Source organism: Haemaphysalis longicornis, unplaced genomic scaffold, assembly GCF_048455015.1.
Source record: "Haemaphysalis longicornis isolate Haplotype H1 unplaced genomic scaffold, Haemaphysalis longicornis Haplotype H1 scaffold_3, whole genome shotgun sequence".
NCBI classification, from domain to species: Eukaryota; Metazoa; Arthropoda; class Arachnida; order Ixodida; family Ixodidae; genus Haemaphysalis; species Haemaphysalis longicornis.
The window spans coordinates 183,265,838-183,283,271 of record NW_027526335.1 but is presented as its reverse complement, the minus strand read 5'-3'; the positions used below and the strand labels follow the sequence as shown (position 1 = coordinate 183,283,271).

Here is a 17,434-nt window from a genome sequence, read left to right as displayed (position 1 = left end):
ATTGCAAAAATCCCCGATCATATAACACTCTGAATCTGCATAAAATGCGTAATTGGTGCAGTTGAGGCCTTTATTCTTTATAATAGCGAAAATAATAATCATGGGTAACAGAATAGAATCAAGACAACGTCAAACGAAATAAATTCGCCCGATGTGGCCTAAAGAAAGCCAATTTGTCACAAAAGTTGCCCACATTGGCCACTCATGGTAAATCTCAGTATATAAACTAAAAATATTAAAACGGCCGTAGGCATGCTTACTCATCAGGTATCAATTCTCGGCGTTTCTGTACAATTTTTTTCCGCAATTGTCACTCTTCCCGCAGCGTCTGAAGTCAACTACATAGGGAATATATCCGTATTTCCAAAATGTGAGCCACATTCGGAAATCATATATTTACCTCCTCAAAATGCCTTTTCTCTTCGAAACACTTTTCAAGCAGCGCCTGCTCCACGCTCCTCCCGTACCGCCGCAGTATAGTAGCTATCATCCCAGTTCAAACCTCGGATCCAGACAACCGAGTTCGAATCTCGGTGAGACCTTAGTTTTTAAAACAAAGCTTTCTACCTCTACCAGCCAACGGTTCCTTCTTGGCGTGCGGGACAAGGTCCCCCTCCACCCGCCTCGCCCCCCGCCCAGCCGCCCAACGCAGCTGGCCGGCGAGGGAGGGGGGGAAGGGCGGTGATCACTCACGGAGCATGGTCGGCATGGTGTAGATTGCGCGGCGCATGCTTACCCATCGTTACACGTGCGCTACTCACATCCGCGGGCGAGTTGGCGGGACGTTTGTGTCGTCGGCTTTAGCGAGGGTTGTTTTAGGCCTGTTTTGACGCAGCTTCACGTGGATTGCGTGCTTCCTTCGCATGGCTGATTAACTTTTTCGACACCATCTCCTGAGTAATCCCCGACCCCACGGAATGCAGTAGTCTTACGCGCAAAGACACGTTAAGGAATGGTTTGCAGGGCGGAAAAACAGAATGCAGAGACCACATATAGACATCTGGCCTCTACAGAAAGGTTACATTTTGTGCACTGCTTCCCACGAATGGGACTCCGTTTTCTAAATTGGTGAATACCGATTCGGTTGTGTTTTAAGAGGTATTACAAAAAAGCGAAAGAAGCAACTGGTCCTGATAAACAGCTATTATAAAATGCCCCTCAGTTTTCTAGCAATTTTCAAACCTTATTGATTGACTTGTTTAAATCGGCATAATTGGGAATAACAAAGCTCACATGCCGAATTCTTTCGCTGTCTGAGGTTGTGTCGCGCGGTGGTGTAGCCCCGAACTAGCACATCAGGGTGGTTAGGATCCGCTGCCTCACCCTTCCAGAGACGCTCCTCTCCATTTTCTCAAAGCCCACGAACGCACGCGCTACAGTGGCGGCGTCCGATGCTCTAGCCCGGCCGTGTCTGACGCTGCTGCGTTCGGGACGCCGCCCCAGCGAATTCTAAGTAACGCCTTGCAGAATCTCTGTTTAATTCTTTATAGATACATGTATGTGAATCCAATTGACGTCACACGAACAATTGTTGTGGGTGACGTTTAAGGCTTTGCTTTCCAACAACAACTTTCCCAGCGTGGATTGGAGCCATGTTTTTTTTTGTTTGTTTGTTTTAGAAGGATACACTTTGGCCAATCGCTATTCCATCCAGTCCTCTCCGAACCACAGCGCGATGAAGTCGCCTGCTCCTAAGGTGAGCCCTCTTCTGAAATCACGCACATTTATTTCAACTTTTTGCCTTCTGTCTTCATGGTAGCCTTTAAAGCAGCGCTTCTTCCACACTTCACGCGTTCCGGCGTGGTCTAGTGGCTAGGATACTGGTTTGATTCCCGGTGTCAGAAAATGTTCGGTCTCATGGTGTAACGGTTAGCACTCTGGACTCTAAATCCAGCGATTCGAGTTCAAATCTCGGTGAGACCTTACTTTTTTAGAAGTATACGCCTTTGCCAAACGTTACTCCATCCCCTCTTTCCGGAATCACAGCGCAATGCATCCGCCTGTTATCAAAGTGAGCACACTTCTGAAATCATCCACATCTATTTCAACCTTTTCCCCTCTGTCTTCATGGTCCCCTGAAAGCACCGCTTTTTCCACACTTCACGAGTTCCGGCATGGTCTAGTGGCTAGGATACCTGGCTTTCACCCAGGAGGCCCGGGTTCGATTCCCGGCGTCGGAAAGTCTTCGGTCTCTTAGAGTAACGGTGAGCACTCTGGACTCTGAATCCAGCGATCCGAGTTCAAATCTCGGTGAGACCTTACTTTTTTAGAAGTATACACCTTTGCCAAACGTTACTCCGTGCCGTCTTTCTAAAAAATATACACCTTTTCCAAACGTTACTCCATGCCGTCTTTCCGGAATCACAGCGCGATGCATCCGCCTCCTACCAAAGTGACCACACTTCTGAAATCATCCACATCTATTTCAACCTTTTCCCCTCTGTCTTCACGGTCCCCTGAAAGCAGCGCTTTTTCCACACTTCACGAGTTCCGGCGTGGTCTAGTGGCTAGGATACCTGGCTTTCACCCAGAAGGCCCGGGTTCGATTCCCGGCGTTGGAAAGTCTTCGGTCTCGTGGAGTAACGGTGAGCACTCTGGACTCTGAATCCAGCGATCCGAGTTCAAATCTCGGTGAGTCCTTACTTCTTTAGAAGTATACACCTTTGCCAAACGTTACTCCGTGCCGTCTTTCTAAAAAATATACACCTTTTCCAAACGTTACTCCTTGCCGTCTTTCCGGAATCACAGCGCAATGCATCCGCCTGCTACCAAAGTGAGCACACTTCTGAAATCATCCGCATCTATTTCAACCTTTCCCCCTCTGTCTTCACGGTCCCCTGAAGGCAGCGCTTTTTCCACACTTCACGAGTTCCGGCGTGGTCTAGCGGCTAGGATACCTGGCTTTCACCCAGGATTCCACTTCCGGCCACCGCAGTGAGCGGATGTGCGATCATATGCTCCCTGAGAGCGGATTCAGCAGCCCGTCAGGGCTGCGGAAACAGGAATGCTGCCATGGACGACCAGGAATACCAAGTCTCGCTGCCAAGTCTACCATCAGGACGTTCGGTGAATAACACTGTTTTTTTGCACGCTGACCTCAGGGCTCGACCATATCAAGTGGAAGATTTCCGGGACACATTGGCTTATCTGAATCTGCTCTCAGACGTGCTCGCGCTGGGGGCGTATCAGGTGAATCACGTTTGGGCGATAACGTTTAACAGCGAAGACGCAACAAAGAAGATGATCCAGGCCACTGACGTGAGTGTGAAAGGGCACCGCTGCGTTGTTATCGACCTCAGCAACCAGGACATTCGGCTGAAACTTCAATGGTTGTTGTATAACGTGCCGGACGACGACGTGCGCGCTGCCCTTGCCGCCTACGGCAAGGTCGTCAGCGTGACGAGGGAGCGCTGGCGGGTTCACGGCGTCGTCGACAAAGGATCGACGACTCGCTGGGTGGTGGTCCAGCTCAAACCAGGGGTCCAGATTGACGACCTACCGCATCAGCTTCGAGTCGCCGGCGACAACGCTCTGCTTGTGATGCCCGGACGGGCACCCATGTGCCTGTGGTGTCACTGCTCTGGACACGTGAGGCGTGAGTGCCGCGTACCTCGCTGCAGCATTTGTCATCGTTTCGGCCACGACGAGACCAGCTGCGTGAAGACGTACGCGAAGGTGGCAGGGCCGTTGACGAAAGAGGGTGACTCGGAGCTCGTCATGGACGACGCGGAGGCGGAAGCTGCTGCGGGAGGTGGGGCGGGAACACCAGCCCCCAAACCACCGCTTTCCCAGTACAACCCCGTAACGCCGACTGCAACGAAGGTACCGCCCGTGCAAGAGGCTCCTGTTGAGGGCGCCGCGGAAGCTGAAGAAATTGAAGACAACCGGATGCAAGAAGAAGAGGGTACGGCGAAAAGGAACGAGCCCGGCGAGACAGACGACGATGAAAAGTACGCGTCAGGAGCAGCGGCTAAGAAACAGCGCAAGGAGACCCACAGTCACGACGACAAGCCTTTAGCCGTCATGGCTGCGGCAACGGCAAGGGAGCCGCCCGTCAGACGATCGCCCTTCACGCCCAAACCCAACGTGACAACGGACCGAAAGGCGGAGGCAACGCCCCCTCCGTAGAGGCAGCATTGACGTGTGTTGTGTGCTGAGACGCTGGACCGAACCTTGAACCTCCTAGACGGCGTAGGTGTTGTTGGTGAAGCGCCTGAACACGACCTCTAACGGTACGGTGAGCTCACCCATGTTGCAGATATATGGAGCAGGGCAGCACAATAACCGGTTCAAAATTGTCTTGTTGCCCCAAACTTTTCGGAATGGCCGATAAATTTAACGATGCAGCTCTGTGTGTGGCTACGCTAAATGTTCGTGGATTATCGGCCAGGCGCAAGCAGTACCAGCTCAGCCGAATGTTTCTCGAGGACGGGTTAGACGTTGTCGTTGTCCAGGAGACAAACGTCGAGAGCCAAGACGGCACTGATAGGATGGTCCAGCCGTTTACAGGCCGATACTACGTCTGTGTGAGTCACGCTACGGGTACGTCTGCGGGCTGCGCTGTTTTTCTTAGGAACAGCATAGGTATTGTAGTAGAGAAGGTAATAGTAAGTGATGTGGGCCGGTATGTCGTCGTTGATTTTTCGTACAATGGATTCCTTTGGAGGGTTATTTGTGTTTATGCTCCTAACCTGGAAAGCCAGCGGAGTGTTTTTTTTTTCAGTCGATAGAATCTTTTTTGCAGTGTGACAGACGCGTACTGTTGCTAGGTGATTTTAACTGCGTCTGCTATATGGAAGATCGCTCTAAGAACGCCGCTGTGTGCGATAAGAGTGCAAAGTTATTATGTGCACTGACGAGTACCCATTGTTTAGAAGATGTAGGACTGGCGTGTAGAAGCGGAAGCACCCCCCGGTACACGCATTTTCAACGCGAGTGCCATGCCCGACTTGATCGCGCGTATGTTTCATCAGAAGTAGTCCCTCTGCTCAGCGGATATGATGTAAGACACGTGTCATTTAGTGACCATAGCTTAGTGGTGTTCCCGGTTGGGGACAAGCAAAAAACGTCAAAATTCAACTGGGAACTGTGGAAGTTCAATACAAAGCTACTCCAGGATGAGAAATTCGTAGAGCGTGTGGAAAGAGAAGTCGAGAAGTTATTCTCACCTCAACCGACCTCTTTCAACGAAAAGTGGGAAGAATTGAAAAACAGCATAAAGCTTATGGCAATAGAAAGAGCGAGCACGCTGCGCTGCAACGAAAGGAAAAAAGAAAATGAACTAAAAGCACAACTTGTCTACTTCACAGAGATAGAAAGCTCTCAACCTGGTACTTTCCTAAACGAAATAAAAGGCGTGAAAAACAAATTGGAGGCCATTGACTCCGAAAGATATCGCGCGGCAATGATTCGTGCTCGAAGCGAAAATTGTGGGCGGGAGAAGCACCTAACAAAAGGGCGCTAAGTGATGACAAAAATATAAAACAAAAAATGAGATTAAACGCATACAGTATAAGAACCAAATAACAGAGGACAAGGAAAAAATTGAAGCAGCATTTGTTGAGCACTATAGTGAACTGTTAGGAAAGAAAAGGTGAACCGAAGCAGGGTTCGTGAATGATTTTCTAATGCGCATGCCCAAGTTAGACGACGAGGTTAAACAGTGCTTGGAGCAGGCGATCAGTTTGGAAAAGATAAACGACGCCATTGACGCACTCTCCGCTGGAAATTCGCCTGGACCGGACTGTTTGGGGGCGGGATTTTACAAGGCCTTTAAGCGCGTCATTGCTCCAATATTGCATGCCCTTATTGGCGAGTCGTATTCAGTAAAGCGCGTGCCTCGATCATTCACTACAGCTAATATGGTATTATTCCCGAAAACTGACGATCCGGAAAAATTGACATCGGTGGCGTCTTACCGCCCTATAAGCCTCACGAACGTTGGTTATAAAATCTACATGAAGGTACTTGCAAAAAGAATGCAAACCGTGATAACACAAGTAGTCGGGCCTCATCAGACATGCGGTATCAAGGGACGCACAATTGCGACAAATGTGCATGTTGCGCGGAGTGTGCTAGAATGTTGTGACGCTTTTGAGAGTCGCGTAGCTATGATGCAGATCGATTTAGCGAAAGCATTAGACCGGGTTTCGCACGAAATATTATTGGATGTCTTGGAGCATGTGAATGTTGGAAACGTTATTTTGGAGGGGGTTAAAATGGTGTATAGCGAATGCACAACGCGCATTGTTATAAACAGGTCTCTAACTGGAAGCATACCTGTTAGATCGTCTGTAAGGCAAGGTTGTCCATTAATCCCGTTATTGTTTGCAATGTATCTGGAACCTTTCCGTTTGAGTGTCATAAATGATGACAGTATAAGGGGCTTTAATGTACACACCACAGAGGTCAAAATTCTTGCATATGCAGACGACATAGCGGTGTTTTGTACAGACAGCGAAAGTGTATTGCAGGTTGAAAAAACCGCCAGTCATTACTGCACCCAGACTGGGAGTGAAATAAACTGGGGGAAGAGCACTGGGTTCTGGCATGGAAGCTGGCAGAACCCTCCAGAGTATTATGCAAACATGCAATGGACATCGCTGCCGGGCACATACCTGGGTGTTCCGCTGGGTTGTTATCAAGAAAGCGCAGAGTATTGGGCTGGGGAAACGAAAAAAATGAAGGAGAAGGTGCAGGCATGGCAGGGTCGAGATTTTTCTACGTTTTCGCGTGCAATTGTGTGCAATGTGTTTTTAGTAGCCAAAGACTGGTATGTATTGCAACTGCTCTTTATGTCTCGCGTCAGTGTCCAAAAGATACACAGAGTGTTCGCAATGTTCATCTGGGGATCGAGCTGGGAGCGAACCAGCCGAACCAACTTGTTCCGATCTGTGCGGTGTGGAGGGCTTGGCCTTGCCCACCTCTTCGTTCGGCAACTTGTTTCACGCTTTATTTTCTTACGAGACCAGAGTGATCCTTTCTTGAGTACTGTAATTATTGTGCGACTTCAAAGGCACCTACCGGAATTTATTGTGTCGTCTACGCAGTGCATGGGAAGGTCTGTAAGCGGGGATTTGCGTGAAGTTATCTCATCCTTTCCGATTTTAAGTGTTCGGTTCTCAAGAGAGTACCTAAGTACAGTTATGAGGAAAAGGTTGTACGGCGATTTAGTGGAAACAATGATGCCTGTTCCGCTTTATCGGGCAAATTATATTGGCACAGCGGGTCAAGACGTGCTGAGGAGGGTGAAAAAAATGCCAGTAAACCATCAGTTAAGTCGTTCTTTTTTAAGCTACACACGGACACACTAGCAGTAAAAACGTGGCTGCATGAAAAAGGTCTGTTTGTACCGTGGGACACTGATTGTCGTCTTTGCAAAACCCCAGAAACTGTAGATCATGTGTTTATTAATTGTTGGGACGCTGTGTTTCACAGGGATGTGCTGAAAAGAACCCTCAAAAAAGAACTGCCCATCAGCCCACACTGTATTCCCTACTTGCCCGTTGTAAATGATGGAGGAATACCGTACGACATGATAATGTTGTTGAGCCTGCACACATTGTGGAAAACTAGAAAATCTGTAGACAATGCCGATACCCATGCCCGCCCGGTAAGGGAAAATTTCATTGAAAGTGTGTGCTACATACGCGATGTGTATCAAGCCCAGCATGACCCGCCAGAGTGGACAAGCGTGCTTGATATTCTGGCATGTTTAAAGAAATTCTAGACACAGTAGACTACAAACGATTTGGTGAGGTGTCTTGTGTGTTTGTGTGTGTGTGTTTTGTTCTGTATAGTTAACAGGCAATAAAGAAAAAAAAACCTGGCTTTCACCCAGGAGGCCCGGGTTCGATTCCCGGCGTCGGAAAGTCTTCGGTCTCATGGAGTAACGGTGAGCACTCTGGACTCTGAATCCGGCGATCCGAGTTCAAATCTCGGTGAGACCTTACTTTTTTAGAAGTATACACCTTTGCCAAGCGTTACTCCATGCCGTCTTTCCGGAATCACAGCGCAATGCATCCGCCTGCTACCAAAGTGAGCACATTTCTGAAATCATCCACATCTATTTCAACTTTTTCCCCTCGGTCTTCGCGCTCCCCTGAAAGCAGCGCTTTTTCCACACTTCACGAGTTCCGGCGTGGTCTAGTGGCTAGGATACCTGGCTTTCACCCAGGAGGCCCGGGTTCGATTCCCGGCGTCGGAAAGTCTTCGGTCTCATGGAGTAACGGTGAGCACTCTGGACTCTAAATCCAGCGATCCGAGTTCAAATCTCGGTGAGACCTTACTTCTTTTAGAAGTATACACCTTTGTCAAACGTTACTCCATGCCGTCTTTCCGGAATCACAGCGCAATGCATCCGCCTGCTACCAAAGTGAGCACACTTCTGAAATCATCCACATCTATTTCAACCTTTTCCCCTCTGTCTTCACGGTCCCCTGAAAGCAGCGCTTTTTCCACACTTCACGAGTTCCGGCGTGGTCTAGTGGCTAGGATACCTGGCTTTCACCCAGGAGGCCCGGGTTCGATTCCCGTCGTCGGAAAGTCTTCGGTCTCATGGAGTAACGGTGAGCACTCTGGACTCTAAATCCAGCGATCCTAGTTCAAATCTTGGTGAGACTTTACTTTTTTTAGAAGTATACACCTTTGTCAAACGTTACTCCATGCCGTCTTTCCGGAATCACAGCGCGATGCATCCGGCTGCTACGAAAGTGAGCACACTTCTGAAATCATCCACATCTATTTCAACCTTTTCCCCTCTGTCTTCACGGTCCCCTGAAAGCAGCACTTTTTCCACACTTCACGAGTTCCGGCGTGGTCTAGAGGCTAGGATACCTGGCTTTCACCCAGGAGGCCCGGGTTCTATTCCCGGCGTCGGAAAGTCTTCGGTTTCATGGAGTAACGGTGAGCTCTCCGGACTCTGAATCCAGCGATCCGAGTTCAAATCTCGGTGAGACCTTACTTTTTTTAGAAGTATACACCTTTGTCAAACGTTACTCCATGCCGTCTTTCCGGAATCGCAGCGCGATGCATCCGCCTGCAACGAAAGTGAGCACACTTCTGAAATCATCCACATCTATTTCAACCTTTTCCCCTCTGTCTTCACGGTCCCCTGAAAGCAGCGCTTTTTCCACACTTCACGAGTTCCGGCGTGGTCTAGTGGCTAGGATACCTGGCTTTCACCCAGGAGGCCCGGGTTCTATTCCCGGCGTCGGAAAGTCTTCGGTCTCATGGAGTCACGGTGAGCACTCTGGACTCTGAATCCAGCGATCCGAGTTCAAATCTCGGTGAGTCCTTATTTTTTTAGAAGTATACACCTTTGCCAAACGTTACTCCTTGCCGTCTTTCCGGAATCACAGCGCAATGCATCCGCCTGCTACCAAAGTGAGCACACTTCTGAAATCATCCACATCTATTTCAACCTTTTCCCCTCTGTCTTCACGGTCCCCTGAAAGCAGCGCTTTTTCCACACTTCACGAGTTCCGGCGTGGTCTAGTGGCTAGGATACCTGGCTTTCACCCAGGAGGCCCGGGTTCTATTCCCGGCGTCGCAAAGTCTTCGGTCTCATGGAGTCACGGTGAGCACTCTGGACTCTGAATCCAGCGATCCGAGTTCAAATCTCGGTGAGACCTTACTTTTTTTAGAAGTATACACCTTTGTCAAACGTTACTCCATGCCGTCTTTCCGGAATCACAGCGCAATGCATCCGCCTGCTACCAAAGTGAGCACACTTCTGAAATCATCCGCACCTTTTTCAACCTTTTACCCTGTGTCTTCATGGTCCCCTGAAAGCAGCGCTTTTTCCACACTTCACGAGTTCCGGCGTGGTCTAGTGGCTAGGATACCTGGCTTTCACCCAGGAGACCCGGGTTCTATTCCCGGCGTCGCAAAGTCTTCGGTATCATGGAGTCACGGTGAGCACTCTGGACTCTGAATCCAGCGATCCGAGTTCAAATCTCGGTGAGTCCTTACTTTTTTAGAAGTATACACCTTTGCCAAACGTTACTCCTTGCCGTCTTTCCGGAATCACAGCGCAATGCATCCGCCTGCTACCAAAGTGAGCACACTTCTGAAATCATCCACATCTATTTCAACCTTTTCCCCTCTGTCTTCACGGTCCCCTGAAAGCAGCGCTTTTTCCACACTTCACGAGTTCCGGCGTGGTCTAGTGGCTAGGATACCTGGCTTTCACCCAGGAGGCCCGGGTTCTATTCCCGGCGTCGGAAAGTCTTCGGTCTCATGGAGTCACGGTGAGCACTCTGGACTCTGAATCCAGCGATCCGAGTTCAAATCTCGGTGAGACCTTACTTTTTTTAGAAGTATACACCTTTGTCAAACGTTACTCCATGCCGTCTTTCCGGAACCACAGCGCGATGCATCCGCCTGCTACCAAAGTGAGCACACTTCTGAAATCATCCACATCTATTTCAACCTTTTCCCCTCCGTCTTCACGGTCCCCTGAAAGCAGCGCTTTCTCCACACTTCACGAGTTCCGGCGTGGTCTAGTGGCTAGGATACCTCGCTTTCACCCAGGAGGCCCGGGTTCTATTCCCGGCGTCGCAAAGTCTTCGGTCTCATGGAGTCACGGTGAGCACTCTGGACTCTGAATCCAGCGATCCGAGTTCAAATCTCGGTGAGACCTTACTTTTTTTAGAAGTATACACCTTTGTCAAACGTTACTCCATGCCGTCTTTCCGGAATCACAGCGCGATGCATCCGCCTGCTACCAAAGTGAGCACACTTCTGAAATTATCCACATCTATTTCAACCTTTTCCCCTCTGTCTTCACGGTCCCCTGAAAGCAGCGCTTTTTCCACACTTCACGAGTTCCGGCGTGGTCTAGTGGCTACGATACCTGGCTTTCACCCAGAAGGCCCGGGTTCTATTCCCGGCGTCGGAAAGTCTTCGGTCTCATGGAGTCACGGTGAGCACTCTGGACTCTGAATCCAGCGATCCGAGTTCAAATCTCGGTGAGTCCTTACTTTTTTAGAAGTATACACCTTTGTCAAACGTTACTCCATGCCGTCTTTCCGGAACCACAGCGCGATGCATCCGCCTGCTATCAAAGTGAGCACACTTCTGAAATCATCCACATCTATTTCAACCTTTTCCCCTCTGTCTTCACGGTCCCCTGAAAGCAGCGCTTTTTCCACAATTCACGAGTTCCGGCGTGGTCTAGTGGCTAGGATACCTGGCTTTCACCCAGGAGGCCCGGGTTCTATTCCCGGCGTCGCAAAGTCTTCGGTCTCATGGAGTCACGGTGAGCACTCTGGACTCTGAATCCAGCGATCCGAGTTCAAATCTCGGTGAGACCTTACTTTTTTTAGAAGTATACACCTTTGTCAAACGTTACTCCATGCCGTCTTTCCGGAATCACAGCGCAATGCATCCGCCTGCTACCAAAGTAAGCACACTTCTGAAATCATCCACACCTTTTTCAACCTTTTCCCCTGTGTCTTCATGGTCCCCTGAAAGCAGCGCTTTTTCCACACTTCACGAGTTCCGGCGTGGTCTAGTGGCTAGGATACCTGGCTTTCACCCAGGAGACCCGGGTTCTATTCCCGGCGTCGCAAAGTCTTCGGTATCATGGAGTCACGGTGAGCACTCTGGACTCTGAATCCAGCGATCCGAGTTCAAATCTCGGTGAGTCCTTACTTTTTTAGAAGTATACACCTTTGCCAAACGTTACTCCTTGCCGTCTTTCCGGAATCACAGCGCAATGCATCCGCCTGCTACCAAAGTGAGCACACTTCTGAAATCATCCACATCTATTTCAACCTTTTCCCCTCTGTCTTCACGGTCCCCTGAAAGCAGCGCTTTTTCCACACTTCACGAGTTCCGGCGTGGTCTAGTGGCTAGGATACCTGGCTTTCACCCAGGAGGCCCGGGTTCTATTCCCGGCGTCGGAAAGTCTTCGGTCTCATGGAGTCACGGTGAGCACTCTGGACTCTGAATCCAGCGATCCGAGTTCAAATCTCGGTGAGACCTTACTTTTTTTAGAAGTATACACCTTTGTCAAACGTTACTCCATGCCGTCTTTCCGGAACCACAGCGCGATGCATCCGCCTGCTACCAAAGTGAGCACACTTCTGAAATCATCCACATCTATTTCAACCTTTTCCCCTCTGTCTTCACGGTCCCCTGAAAGCAGCGCTTTTTCCACACTTCACGAGTTCCGGCGTGGTCTAGTGGCTAGGATACCTGGCTTTCACCCAGGAGGCCCGGGTTCTATTCCCGGCGTCGTAAAGTCTTCGGTCTCATGGAGTCACGGTGAGCACTCTGGACTCTGAATCCAGCGATCCGAGTTCAAATCTCGGTGAGACCTTACTTTTTTTAGAAGTATACACCTTTGTCAAACGTTACTCCATGCCGTCTTTCCGGAATCACAGCGCGATGCATCCGCCTGCTACCAAAGTGAGCACACTTCTGAAATCATCCACATCTATTTCAACCTTTTCCCCTCTGTCTTCACGGTCCCCTGAAAGCAGCGCTTTTTCCACACTTCACGAGTTCCGGCGTGGTCTAGTGGCTACGATACCTGGCTTTCACCCAGAAGGCCCGGGTTCTATTCCCGGCGTCGGAAAGTCTTCGGTCTCATGGAGTCACGGTGAGCACTCTGGACTCTGAATCCAGCGATCCGAGTTAAAATCTCGGTGAGACCTTACTTTTTTTAGAAGTATACACCTTTGTCAAACGTTACTCCATGCCGTCTTTCCGGAACCACAGCGCGATGCATCCGCCTGCTACCAAAGTAAGCACACTTCTGAAATCATCCACATCTATTTCAACCTTTTCCCCTCTGTCTTCACGGTCCCCTGAAAGCAGCGCTTTTTCCACACTTCACGAGTTCCGGTATGGTCTAGTGGCTAGGATACCTGGCTTTCACCCAGGAGGCCCGGGTTCTATTCCCGGCGTCGCAAAGTCTTCGGTCTCATGGAGTCACGGTGAGCACTCTGGACTCTGAATCCAGCGATCCGAGTTCAAATCTCGGCGAGACCTTACTTTTTTTAGAAGTATACACCTTTGTCAAACGTTACTCCATGCCGTCTTTCCGGAATCACAGCGCGATGCATCCGCCTGCTACCAAAGTGAGCACACTTCTGAAATCATCCACATCTATTTCAACCTTTTCCCCTCTGTCTTCACGGTCCCCTGAAAGCAGCGCTTTTTCCACACTTCACGAGTTCCGGCGTGGTCTAGTGGCTACGATACCTGGCTTTCACCCAGAAGGCCCGGGTTCTATTCCCGGCGTCGGAAAGTCTTCGGTCTCATGGAGTCACGGTGAGCACTCTGGACTCTGAATCCAGCGATCCGAGTTCAAATCTCGGTGAGACCTTACTTTTTTTAGAAGTATACACCTTTGTCAAACGTTACTCCATGCCGTCTTTCCGGAACCACAGCGCGATGCATCCGCCTGCTACCAAAGTGAGCACACTTCTGAAATCATCCACATCTATTTCAACCTTTTCCCCTCTGTCTTCACGGTCCCCTGAAAGCAGCGCTTTTTCCACACTTCACGAGTTCCGGCGTGGTCTAGTGGCTAGGATACCTGGCTTTCACCAAGGAGGCCCGGCTTCTATTCCCGGCGTCGGAAAGTCTTCGGTCTCATGGAGTCACGGTGAGCACTCTGGACTCTGAATCCAGCGATCCGAGTTCAAATCTCGGTGAGACCTTACTTTTTTTAGAAGTATACACCTTTGTCAAACGTTACTCCATGCCGTCTTTCCGGAATCACAGCGCGATGCATCCGCCTGCTACCAAAGTGAGCACACTTCTGAAATCATCCACATCTATTTCAACCTTTTCCCCTCTGTCTTCACGGTCCCCTGAAAGCAGCGCTTTTTCCACACTTCACGAGTTCCGGCGTGGTCTAGTGGCTACGATACCTGGCTTTCACCCAGAAGGCCCGGGTTCTATTCCCGGCGTCGGAAAGTCTTCGGTCTCATGGAGTCACGGTGAGCACTCTGGACTCTGAATCCAGCGATCCGAGTTCAAATCTCGGTGAGTCCTTACTTTTTTAGAAGTATACCCCTTTGCCAAACGTTACTCCTTGCCGTCTTTCCGGAATCACAGCGCAATGCATCCGCCTGCTACCAAAGTGAGCACACTTCTGAAATCATCCACATCTATTTCAACCTTTTCCCCTCTGTCTTCACGGTCCCCTGCAAGCAGCGCTTTTTCCACACTTCACGAGTTCCGGCGTGGTCTAGTGGCTAGGATACCTGGCTTTCACCCAGGAGGCCCGGGTTCTATTCCCGGCGTCGGAAAGTCTTCGGTCTCATGGAGTCACGGTGAGCACTCTGGACTCTGAATCCAGCGATCCGAGTTCAAATCTCGGTGAGACCTTACTTTTTTTAGAAGTAAACACCTTTGTCAAACGTTACTCCATGCCGTCTTTCCGGAATCACAGCGCGATGCATCCGCCTGCTACCAAAGTGAGCACACTTCTGAAATCATCCACATCTATTTCAACCTTTTCCCCTCTGTCTTCACGGTCCCCTGAAAGCAGCGCTTTTTCCACACTTCACGAGTTCCGGCGTGGTCTAGTGGCTACGATACCTGGCTTTCACCCAGAAGGCCCGGGTTCTATTCCCGGCGTCGGAAACTCTTCGGTCTCATGGAGTCACGGTGAGCACTCTGGACTCTGAATCCAGCGATCCGAGTTCAAATCTCGGTGAGACCTTACTTTTTTTAGAAGTATACACCTTTGTCAAACGTTACTCCATGCCGTCTTTCCGGAACCACAGCGCGATGCATCCGCCTGCTACCAAAGTGAGCACACTTCTGAAATCATCCACATCTATTTCAACCTTTTCCCCTCTGTCTTCACGGTCCCCTGAAAGCAGCGCTTTTTCCACACTTCACGAGTTCCGGCGTGGTCTAGTGGCTAGGATACCTGGCTTTCACCAAGGAGGCCCGGCTTCTATTCCCGGCGTCGGAAAGTCTTCGGTCTCATGGAGTCACGGTGAGCACTCTGGACTCTGAATCCAGCGATCCGAGTTCAAATCTCGGTGAGACCTTACTTTTTTTAGAAGTATACACCTTTGTCAAACGTTACTCCATGCCGTCTTTCCGGAATCACAGCGCGATGCATCCGCCTGCTACCAAAGTGAGCACACTTCTGAAATCATCCACATCTATTTCAACCTTTTCCCCTCTGTCTTCACGGTCCCCTGAAAGCAGCGCTTTTTCCACACTTCACGAGTTCCGGCGTGGTCTAGTGGCTACGATACCTGGCTTTCACCCAGAAGGCCCGGGTTCTATTCCCGGCGTCGGAAAGTCTTCGGTCTCATGGAGTCACGGTGAGCACTCTGGACTCTGAATCCAGCGATCCGAGTTCAAATCTCGGTGAGTCCTTACTTTTTTAAAAGTATACCCCTTTGCCAAACGTTACTCCTTGCCGTCTTTCCGGAATCACAGCGCAATGCATCCGCCTGCTACCAAAGTGAGCACACTTCTGAAATCATCCACATCTATTTCAACCTTTTCCCCTCTGTCTTCACGGTCCCCTGAAAGCAGCGCTTTTTCCACACTTCACGAGTTCCGGCGTGGTCTAGTGGCTAGGATACCTGGCTTTCACCCAGGAGGCCCGGGTTCTATTCCCGGCGTCGGAAAGTCTTCGGTCTCATGGAGTCACGGTGAGCACTCTGGACTCTGAATCCAGCGATCCGAGTTCAAATCTCGGTAAGACCTTACTTTTTTTAGAAGTAAACACCTTTGTCAAACGTTACTCCATGCCGTCTTTCCGGAATAACAGCGCGATGCATCCGCCTGCTACCAAAGTGAGCACACTTCTGAAATCATCCACATCTATTTCAACCTTTTCCCCTCTGTCTTCACGGTCCCCTGAAAGCAGCGCTTTTTCCACACTTCACGAGTTCCGGCGTGGTCTAGTGGCTAGGATACCTGGCTTTCACCCAGGAGGCCCGGGTTCTATTCCCGGCGTCGGAAAGTCTTCGGTCTCATGGAGTCACGGTGAGCACTCTGGACTCTGAATCCAGCGATCCGAGTTCAAATCTCGGTGAGACCTTACTTTTTTTAGAAGTATACACCTTTGTCAAACGTTACTCCATGCCGTCTTTCCGGAACCACAGCGCGATGCATCCGCCTGCTACCAAAGTGAGCACACTTCTGAAATCATCCACATCTATTTCAACCTTTTCCACTCTGTCTTCACGGTCCCCTGAAAGCAGCGCTTTTTCCACACTTCACGAGTTCCAGCGTGGTCTAGTGGCTAGGATACCTGGCTTTCACCCAGGAGGCCCGGGTTCTATTCCCGGCGTCGCAAAGTCTTCGGTCTCATGGAGTCACGGTGAGCACTCTGGACTCTGAATCCAGCGATCCGAGTTCAAATCTCGGTGAGACCTTACTTTTTTTAGAAGTATACACCTTTGTCAAACGTTACTCCATGCCGTCTTTCCGGAATCACAGCGCGATGCATCCGCCTGCTACCAAAGTGAGCACACTTCTGAAATCATCCACATCTATTTCAACCTTTTCCCCTCTGTCTTCACGGTCCCCTGAAAGCAGCGCTTTTTCCACACTTCACGAGTTCCGGCGTGGTCTAGTGGCTACGATACCTGGCTTTCACCCAGAAAGCCCGGGTTCTATTCCCGGCGTCGGAAAGTCTTCGGTCTCATGGAGTCACGGTGAGCACTCTGGACTCTGAATCCAGCGATCCGAGTTCAAATCTCGGTGAGACCTTACTTTTTTTAGAAGTATACACCTTTGTCAAACGTTACTCCATGCCGTCTTTCCGGAACCACAGCGCGATGCATCCGCCTGCTACCAAAGTGAGCACACTTCTGAAATCATCCACATCTATTTCAACCTTTTCCCCTCTGTCTTCACGGTCCCCTGAAAGCAGCGCTTTTTCCACACTTCACGAGTTCCGGCGTGGTCTAGTGGCTAGGATACCTGGCTTTCACCCAGGAGGCCCGGCTTCTATTCCCGGCGTCGGAAAGTCTTCGGTCTCATGGAGTCACGGTGAGCACTCTGGACTCTGAATCCAGCGATCCGAGTTCAAATCTCGGTGGGACCTTACTTTTTTTAGAAGTATACACCTTTGTCAAACGTTACTCCATGCCGTCTTTCCGGAACCACAGCGCGATGCATCCGCCTGCTACCAAAGTGAGCACACTTCTGAAATCATCCACATCTATTTCAACCTTTTCCCCTCTGTCTTCACGGTCCCCTGAAAGCAGCGCTTTTTCCACACTTCACGAGTTCCGGCGTGGTCTAGTGGCTACGATACCTGGCTTTCACCCAGAAGGCCCGGGTTCTATTCCCGGCGTCGGAAAGTCTTCGGTCTCATGGAGTCACGGAGAGCACTCTGGACTCTGAATCCAGCGATCCGAGTTCAAATCTCGGTGAGTCCTTACTTTTTTAGAAGTATACACCTTTGCCAAACGTTACTCCTTGCCGTCTTTCCGGA

The 17,434-nt window shown here is 50.1% G+C and overlaps 26 non-coding genes across 26 annotated transcripts; all 26 read left to right on the top strand.

Moving 5' to 3' along the window:
• The first annotated feature begins 2,108 nt into the window (after positions 1–2,108).
• Trnae-uuc (transfer RNA glutamic acid (anticodon UUC)) lies at positions 2,109–2,180 on the top strand. The gene has a single exon. It is a non-coding gene; the product is annotated as a tRNA-Glu (tRNA).
• A 309-nt stretch (positions 2,181–2,489) lies between these two features.
• Trnae-uuc (transfer RNA glutamic acid (anticodon UUC)) lies at positions 2,490–2,561 on the top strand. Its single transcript has one exon. It is a non-coding gene; the product is annotated as a tRNA-Glu (tRNA).
• A 5,316-nt stretch (positions 2,562–7,877) lies between these two features.
• Trnaq-cug (transfer RNA glutamine (anticodon CUG)) lies at positions 7,878–7,949 on the top strand. The gene has a single exon. It is a non-coding gene; the product is annotated as a tRNA-Gln (tRNA).
• A 185-nt stretch (positions 7,950–8,134) lies between these two features.
• Positions 8,135–8,206, top strand: Trnae-uuc (transfer RNA glutamic acid (anticodon UUC)). Its single transcript has one exon. It is a non-coding gene; the product is annotated as a tRNA-Glu (tRNA).
• Positions 8,207–8,471: 265 nt separating this feature from the next.
• Trnae-uuc (transfer RNA glutamic acid (anticodon UUC)) lies at positions 8,472–8,543 on the top strand. Its single transcript has one exon. It is a non-coding gene; the product is annotated as a tRNA-Glu (tRNA).
• Positions 8,544–8,808: 265 nt separating this feature from the next.
• Positions 8,809–8,880, top strand: Trnae-uuc (transfer RNA glutamic acid (anticodon UUC)). The gene has a single exon. It is a non-coding gene; the product is annotated as a tRNA-Glu (tRNA).
• A 265-nt stretch (positions 8,881–9,145) lies between these two features.
• On the top strand, positions 9,146–9,217 carry Trnae-uuc (transfer RNA glutamic acid (anticodon UUC)). Its single transcript has one exon. It is a non-coding gene; the product is annotated as a tRNA-Glu (tRNA).
• A 264-nt stretch (positions 9,218–9,481) lies between these two features.
• Positions 9,482–9,553, top strand: Trnae-uuc (transfer RNA glutamic acid (anticodon UUC)). The gene has a single exon. It is a non-coding gene; the product is annotated as a tRNA-Glu (tRNA).
• A 265-nt stretch (positions 9,554–9,818) lies between these two features.
• Positions 9,819–9,890, top strand: Trnae-uuc (transfer RNA glutamic acid (anticodon UUC)). Its single transcript has one exon. It is a non-coding gene; the product is annotated as a tRNA-Glu (tRNA).
• Positions 9,891–10,154: 264 nt separating this feature from the next.
• On the top strand, positions 10,155–10,226 carry Trnae-uuc (transfer RNA glutamic acid (anticodon UUC)). Its single transcript has one exon. It is a non-coding gene; the product is annotated as a tRNA-Glu (tRNA).
• Positions 10,227–10,828: 602 nt separating this feature from the next.
• On the top strand, positions 10,829–10,900 carry Trnae-uuc (transfer RNA glutamic acid (anticodon UUC)). Its single transcript has one exon. It is a non-coding gene; the product is annotated as a tRNA-Glu (tRNA).
• A 264-nt stretch (positions 10,901–11,164) lies between these two features.
• On the top strand, positions 11,165–11,236 carry Trnae-uuc (transfer RNA glutamic acid (anticodon UUC)). Its single transcript has one exon. It is a non-coding gene; the product is annotated as a tRNA-Glu (tRNA).
• Positions 11,237–11,501: 265 nt separating this feature from the next.
• Positions 11,502–11,573, top strand: Trnae-uuc (transfer RNA glutamic acid (anticodon UUC)). The gene has a single exon. It is a non-coding gene; the product is annotated as a tRNA-Glu (tRNA).
• A 264-nt stretch (positions 11,574–11,837) lies between these two features.
• On the top strand, positions 11,838–11,909 carry Trnae-uuc (transfer RNA glutamic acid (anticodon UUC)). The gene has a single exon. It is a non-coding gene; the product is annotated as a tRNA-Glu (tRNA).
• A 265-nt stretch (positions 11,910–12,174) lies between these two features.
• Trnae-uuc (transfer RNA glutamic acid (anticodon UUC)) lies at positions 12,175–12,246 on the top strand. Its single transcript has one exon. It is a non-coding gene; the product is annotated as a tRNA-Glu (tRNA).
• A 265-nt stretch (positions 12,247–12,511) lies between these two features.
• Trnae-uuc (transfer RNA glutamic acid (anticodon UUC)) lies at positions 12,512–12,583 on the top strand. The gene has a single exon. It is a non-coding gene; the product is annotated as a tRNA-Glu (tRNA).
• Positions 12,584–13,185: 602 nt separating this feature from the next.
• On the top strand, positions 13,186–13,257 carry Trnae-uuc (transfer RNA glutamic acid (anticodon UUC)). The gene has a single exon. It is a non-coding gene; the product is annotated as a tRNA-Glu (tRNA).
• Positions 13,258–13,859: 602 nt separating this feature from the next.
• On the top strand, positions 13,860–13,931 carry Trnae-uuc (transfer RNA glutamic acid (anticodon UUC)). Its single transcript has one exon. It is a non-coding gene; the product is annotated as a tRNA-Glu (tRNA).
• Positions 13,932–14,195: 264 nt separating this feature from the next.
• On the top strand, positions 14,196–14,267 carry Trnae-uuc (transfer RNA glutamic acid (anticodon UUC)). Its single transcript has one exon. It is a non-coding gene; the product is annotated as a tRNA-Glu (tRNA).
• A 265-nt stretch (positions 14,268–14,532) lies between these two features.
• Trnae-uuc (transfer RNA glutamic acid (anticodon UUC)) lies at positions 14,533–14,604 on the top strand. The gene has a single exon. It is a non-coding gene; the product is annotated as a tRNA-Glu (tRNA).
• Positions 14,605–15,206: 602 nt separating this feature from the next.
• On the top strand, positions 15,207–15,278 carry Trnae-uuc (transfer RNA glutamic acid (anticodon UUC)). Its single transcript has one exon. It is a non-coding gene; the product is annotated as a tRNA-Glu (tRNA).
• A 264-nt stretch (positions 15,279–15,542) lies between these two features.
• Positions 15,543–15,614, top strand: Trnae-uuc (transfer RNA glutamic acid (anticodon UUC)). The gene has a single exon. It is a non-coding gene; the product is annotated as a tRNA-Glu (tRNA).
• A 265-nt stretch (positions 15,615–15,879) lies between these two features.
• Trnae-uuc (transfer RNA glutamic acid (anticodon UUC)) lies at positions 15,880–15,951 on the top strand. The gene has a single exon. It is a non-coding gene; the product is annotated as a tRNA-Glu (tRNA).
• A 265-nt stretch (positions 15,952–16,216) lies between these two features.
• On the top strand, positions 16,217–16,288 carry Trnae-uuc (transfer RNA glutamic acid (anticodon UUC)). Its single transcript has one exon. It is a non-coding gene; the product is annotated as a tRNA-Glu (tRNA).
• A 602-nt stretch (positions 16,289–16,890) lies between these two features.
• Trnae-uuc (transfer RNA glutamic acid (anticodon UUC)) lies at positions 16,891–16,962 on the top strand. The gene has a single exon. It is a non-coding gene; the product is annotated as a tRNA-Glu (tRNA).
• Positions 16,963–17,227: 265 nt separating this feature from the next.
• Trnae-uuc (transfer RNA glutamic acid (anticodon UUC)) lies at positions 17,228–17,299 on the top strand. Its single transcript has one exon. It is a non-coding gene; the product is annotated as a tRNA-Glu (tRNA).
• The last annotated feature ends 135 nt before the right edge of the window (positions 17,300–17,434 follow it).